Here is a 6,088-nt window from a genome sequence, read left to right on the forward strand (position 1 = left end):
GATAGACAGCAGGGTGCAGCATCTGTTCCGGGGTGGGAAGCGCATGGTCTCCAAACATACTGGTCCAGGGTCTGCTCAGAGACATGCTAATTCCTAGAGCAGAGCTTCCTAAAATGGGCCAGCAGCATGAGCATCCCGGGGAGCTGATCAGATATGCACATCCAAGCTCCAAGAGGCGTGCCATCAATCTGTGGTTTTAGGAGATCTCCGTGATTCTGATGCACGCTCAAGTTAGAGACTCCTGGACTTCTGAAGCCAGGTAGGAAGGTGGGGCAAGTCAGTGCATAGGAGGCTACAAATTCAAAATATAGTGTAATCCAAGCATTGAAGCCCCCTCTGAGACAAAAGGTAATTTGACAAACCCCATGAGTAGGCGAGGCGCAGAGGCTCATGCCTATAATCCCAGCACTCTGGGAGGCTGAGGTGGGTGGATCCCCTGAGGTCGGGAGTTTGCGACCAGCCTGACCAACATGGAGAACCCTGTGTCTACTAAAAATACAAAATTAGCTAGGCATGATGGCACATTCCTGTAATCCCAGCTACTCTGGAGGCTGAGGCAGGAGAATCGCTTGAACCTGGGAGGCGGAGGTTGCAGTGAGCTGAGATTGGGCCACTGCACTCCAGCCTGGGTGACAGAGCGAGACTCCATCTCAAAAACAACAACAACAACACAAACTCCATGAGTAACACGTGACAGAAGACTGGTGAGGCCCTCCTAAGGAACAGCCACGGTCCATTTGTACAACGCAGGGTACAAAACATGTGGTGCTGTAAAGGCCTGGGAAGTTTCCAAATTCAATCAAGTGAACTGAGCAAATATTCTGACCCTGACTATAAAAGAACATCTCAACGTGATTGTGTTGTAACATGACTGGGAGACAAAGATGGGTTAAGTAGGCAGGGCGCAGTGGCTCACACCTGTAATCCCAGCACTTTGGGAGGCCGAGGTGGGTGGATCACCTGAGGTCAGAAGTTCAAGACCAGCCTGGCCATCATGGTGAAACCCCGTCTCTACCTAAAAATAAAAAAAATTAGCTGGGTATGGTGGCGCATGCCTGTAATCCCAGCTACTCAGGAGACTGAGGCAGGAGAATTGCCTGAACCCAGGAGTCGGAGGTTGCAGTGAGCCGAGATCACGCCATTGCAGTCCAGCCTGGATAACAAGAGCGAAACTCCATCTCAAAAAAAAAAAAAGGTGGGTTAAGTAACAGCAGGGCAGGGGGTCTGCCCACACCGTCAGCCACAGAGCCTGAGTTTCTTAGTGTTTACTCAGCACCGCCCAAAGGATAGAGCTAGGGGTGGTGTGGTGGAATATGTGCTCCATGCACTGGCAGGATGCGAAGACACCTCGTTTAGTACAGGAGAGACGTGAGTGCCCTTGTTCCTGGAAGTGTAAACTCTTTAACACAAGCCTTAGCTGTGAGATTTCTCATTAAAGGATGGTTCTGACCTTTTCCTGGCTTATGAATCCAGAGAATCTAATAAAGACTGATCACGTACACACACAGTCTTTGATTCAATAATCACATTAGAATCTCCCAAAGTGCACTGTTGAGGAACATTAAGTTTAGCCCGCCCCCATCTTTCCCTTGTGGAAGATATTTTTAGTTTGTAATGAGTTGTAGGCCGGTAACAGCTGCCTACCTGGTAGATTCTTGAGTTATGTGTATATGTAGAACACCTGTGTCTTAATGAGAATCACCTGTCAAAGAGCAACTAACTACATGGATGGAAATCTCCTGGGGGCCTTCAGTCTGGAGAGCTGTCAGCCCCTCAGGCTCTCAGGCTGTTGGTCCCCAGGATAGGGCCACTCTGCTGTGCTGCCTGGGTGTCTGCCTCTCAATCCTTCAGCCTGCCTGGGCAGGGGTCTTCTGGCTGAGCTGGTACTCCGTAGCACACCTCCTGTTCTGTCATCTTCCCCAGAAATAAACCAAACCAACTAAAAGAACATCAAAACCCAGCCCATTTCTGGTTCCTGCCTTGGATGGGCTGGAATGGTCTTACAGTATTCAGTCCACAATGGAGGAAGAATGAAAGCAAGGTAGGCACAGGTGGGTACACTGTTGACTTAGGCTGAGAACTCCTGAAGATTAATAACACTAAGGCTGGGCATGGTGGCTGACGCCTGTAATCCCAGCACTTTGGGAGGCCGAGGCAGGCGGATCACCTGAGGTCAGGAGTTCAAGACCAGCCTGGCCAACACGGTGAAACCCTGTCTTTATTAAAAAAAAAAAAAAAAAAGGCCGGGCGCGGTGGCTCACGCCTGTAATCCCAGCACTTAGGGAGGCCGAGGCGGGCGGATCACGAAGTCAAGAGATCGAGACCATCCTGGTCAACATGGTGAAACCCCATCTCTACTAAAAATACGAAAAAAAATTAGCTGGGCATTGTAAGGCCGGTTGCCTCGCCGGGGGCTCAGACACACCCCCTTCCCTCTCTGGGAGCTTGGACACACCCCCTTCCCTCTCCGGGAGCTCTGACACACCTTCCCCCCACCACCAGGAGCCTGGGGAAAAAGCCCCATCAGGACCTACCTGATGCCATTTTGTCTTCTGCAGGCCCCACCCCGTGCCTGCCATTTTGTCTTCCTGCCTACTATTTTGTCCTATCTGGGCCCCACTCCCTGCCTACTATTTTGTCCTATCTGGGCCCCACTCCCCTCCATTTTGTTCCATCCAGGTCCCACTCCCCTCCATTTTGTCCCACTCACCCTGGGCACAGCCAATCAAACGCCTCCACTCCCTATAAAACCCCGTGCCTGAGAGGAGTCTGTGCGTCTCCGGCCCCTCCTGTCCGGACTCCAGAACCTCACCCGGGAGCCTGAACAAATTCCTTCGCATTGGATTATCTTCGTGCTGGCCTCAGTTTCTTCATTTTAAACGCAGCAAGAACCCAAGAACAAACCTTACAGGCATGGTGGTGTGCGCCTGTAGTCCCAGCTACTCAGGAGGCTGAGGCAGGAGAATTGCTTGAACCCAGGAAGCGGAGGTTGCGGTGAGCCGAGATTGCGCCATTGCACTCCAGCCTGGGTAACAGAGAAACTCCAACCCCCCCCCCCGCCGGCAAAAAAAACAAAAAACACTAAGTAAGACGCAGTCCTGATCACCAAGTATATTAGTTATCTTTTCCTGTATAACAAATTACCCCCAAAGCGTAATGACTTAAAACAACAAACCTGCATTATCTCCTCATTTCCAAGGGTTAGGAATTCATGAGTGACTTAGCTGGTGGTTTTGCTTCAGGGTGGTTCATGAGATTGTGGTCAAGGGGTCTGCCAGGAATGGAGGCTCTGCTCCAAGAGGATTCTCTCCCCTGACTACTGATAGGAGGCCTCAGATCCTCCCCGTGGGGGCCTTTCTATAGGGCTGCTTGAATGGCCTCACCACATGACATTCCTACCATCAGTCTAGGTTTCCCAGAATGAGTAATCCAAATGAGGGCAAGGTGAAAGTCACGGTATTTTTTATGACCTAGCCTTGGAAATCATCTACAGTCACTTCTGTTCCATGTTCTTCTTTTTTTTAATTTATTTTTATTATTATTATTTTTAGAGACATGGTCTCACTCTGTTGCCCAGGTGGGAGTGCAGTGGCACCATCACGGCTCACTGCAACCTCCGCCTTCTGGGTTCAGTCAATTCTCCTGTCTCAGCTTTCCAAGTAGCTAGGGTTAGAAGTACACCACCATCCCTGGCTAAGCTATTTATTTATTTATTTATTTATTTATTTATTTATTTGAGACGGAGTTTCGCTCTTGTTACCCAGGCTGGAGTGCAATGGCGTGATCTCAGCTCACTGCAACCTCTGCCTCCTGGGTTCAGGCAATTCTCCTGCCTCAGCCTCCTGAGTACCTGGGATTACAGGCACACGCCACCATGCCCAGCTAATTTTTTGTATTTTTAGTAGAGACGGGGTTTCACCATGTTGACCAGGATGGTCTCGATCTCTTGACCTCGTGATCCACCTACCTCGGCCTCCCAAAGTGCTGGGATTACAGGCATGAGCCACTGCACCCGGCCCGCTTTTTATTTTTTGTAGAGATGAGTTTTCACCACATTGGCCAGGCTGGTCTCCAACTCCTGGTCTCAAGCTCCACCCCATGTTCTATTTATTTATTTTTTTTTCTTGACACGGTCTCGCTCTGTTGCCCAGGCTGGAGTGCCGTGGTGAGATCTCCGCTCACTGCAACCTCCACCTCCTGGGTTCAACTGATTCTCCTTCCTGAGTAGTTGGGATTACAGGTGCACACCACCATGCCTGGCTAAATTTTTTGTATTTTTAGTAGAGACGGGGTTTCACCATCCCGCCGGGCCTCGAACTCCTGACCTCGTGATCTGCCTGCCTCAGCCTCCCAAAGTGCTGGGATTACAGGCGTGAGCCACTGTGCTCGGGCCCCCAAATTGTTTTTAGGAGTCTCATGCTCTACCCACTGAGCCAGCCAGGGCGATGTGGTGTTTTTTATTCATTTGGTTTTATTTGTTTGTTTGTTTTTGAGACAGAGTCTCGCTCTGTCACCCAGGCTTGAGTACAATGGCGCAATCTCAGCTCACTGCAACTTCCGCCTCCTGGCTTCAAGTGATTCTCCGGCCTCAGCCTCCTGAGTAGCTGGGATTACAGACACCCGCCACCACACCTGGCTAATTTTTGTATTTTTAGTAGAGACGTGGTTTCACCATGTTGGCCAGGCTGGTCTTGAACTCCTGACCTTGTGATCCACCACCTCGGCCTCCCAAAGTGTTGGGATTACAGGCGTGAGCCACTGTGCCCAGCCAGTCCCATGGTTTTTCTTTTTTGTTTTTTGTTTTTTTGAGACAGTCTCCCTGTGTCACCCAGGCTGGAGTGCAGTGACGTGATCTTGGCTCACTGCAACCTCTGCCTCTCAGTTTCAAGCAATTCTCCTGCCTCAGCCCCCTGAGTAGCTGGGATTACAGGTGTCTGCCACCGCGCCCAGCTAGTTTTTTGTATTTTTAGTAGAGATGGGGTTTCACCATATTGGCCAGGCTGGTCTTGAACTCCTGATCTCAGGTGATCCACCCGCCTTGGCCTCCCAAAGTGCTAGGATTACAGGCATGAACCACCATGCCCGGCCCCATGTTCTTCATAAAAAGTCAGTCAAGGCCAGGTGCAGTCTCAGCTCACTGCAACTTTGAGGCACCCCTCCTCAAGTGATTCTCCTGCTATAGCCTCCTGAGTAGCTGCAATTCCAGGTGCACAACACTATGCCTGGCTAATTTTCGTATTTTTAGTAGAGATGAGGTTTCACCATGTTGGCCGGACTTGTTCTCCTGACCTCAGATGATCCACCTGCCTTGGCCTCCCAAAGTGCTGGGATTACAGGTGTGAGCCACTGCGCCTGGCTGAGCTTTTGAGGAATGAATTGTCAAAAAAAACTGTGGGCATATTTAAAAACCATTATACAAGAAATTTCTAATGACTAAATCAGTTTCTAGGTAGTTTAATTGTAGGAAGGGATTAGAAACATTGTAATCCAAGAGAGCTATGTCTTTGGCAGGGTTTAAGTGTTGGGCGATTGTGAGTGTGACTTACTTGAGTTAGTGTTCCAAATTCTGATCAATTGTGGTTGAAATGAATTAAGATCTTGCCCTTTAAAGCTGAGAACCAAAGGACACTGGTAACTTCTTATTTTTATTATTTTAAAAATAGAGAAGGGGTCTCCCTATGTTGCCCAGGTTGGTCTGGAACTCCTGGGCTCAAGGGTTCCTCCCACCTTGACCTTCCAAAGTGCTGGGATTACAGGGGTGAGCCACCGCACCCCGGTCTGCTAACTTGTGAGTTAGTAGTCTCTGTCCCTACCTTCAACTCCCTTCCTCTCTGCTAGTCCTAAATACATAGTAGGCTCCTCCGTTTTTAGCACAGCTATATCTATCAACAGGCCAAAGAATCTGAAGAGAGCATCCTACACATTTCAAACGGTGGGAACGGAGACTTCTCTTTCCTGCAGCACAATCTCCCCTCATCACCGGGGGACTACTAGATGCAGCTCTGCTCAGGGCCTCCACGGACGGAGTCTGCTTGCTATCTGCCCTCAGTGACCGAAGCCCATTCTTTGCTCATTCACCCTTGTGTCC

Source organism: Aotus nancymaae, unplaced genomic scaffold (assembly GCF_030222135.1).
Source record: "Aotus nancymaae isolate 86718 unplaced genomic scaffold, 86718_ANA_hifiasm-v0.15.2.pri h1tg000049l, whole genome shotgun sequence".
NCBI lineage: Eukaryota > Metazoa > Chordata > Mammalia > Primates > Aotidae > Aotus > Aotus nancymaae.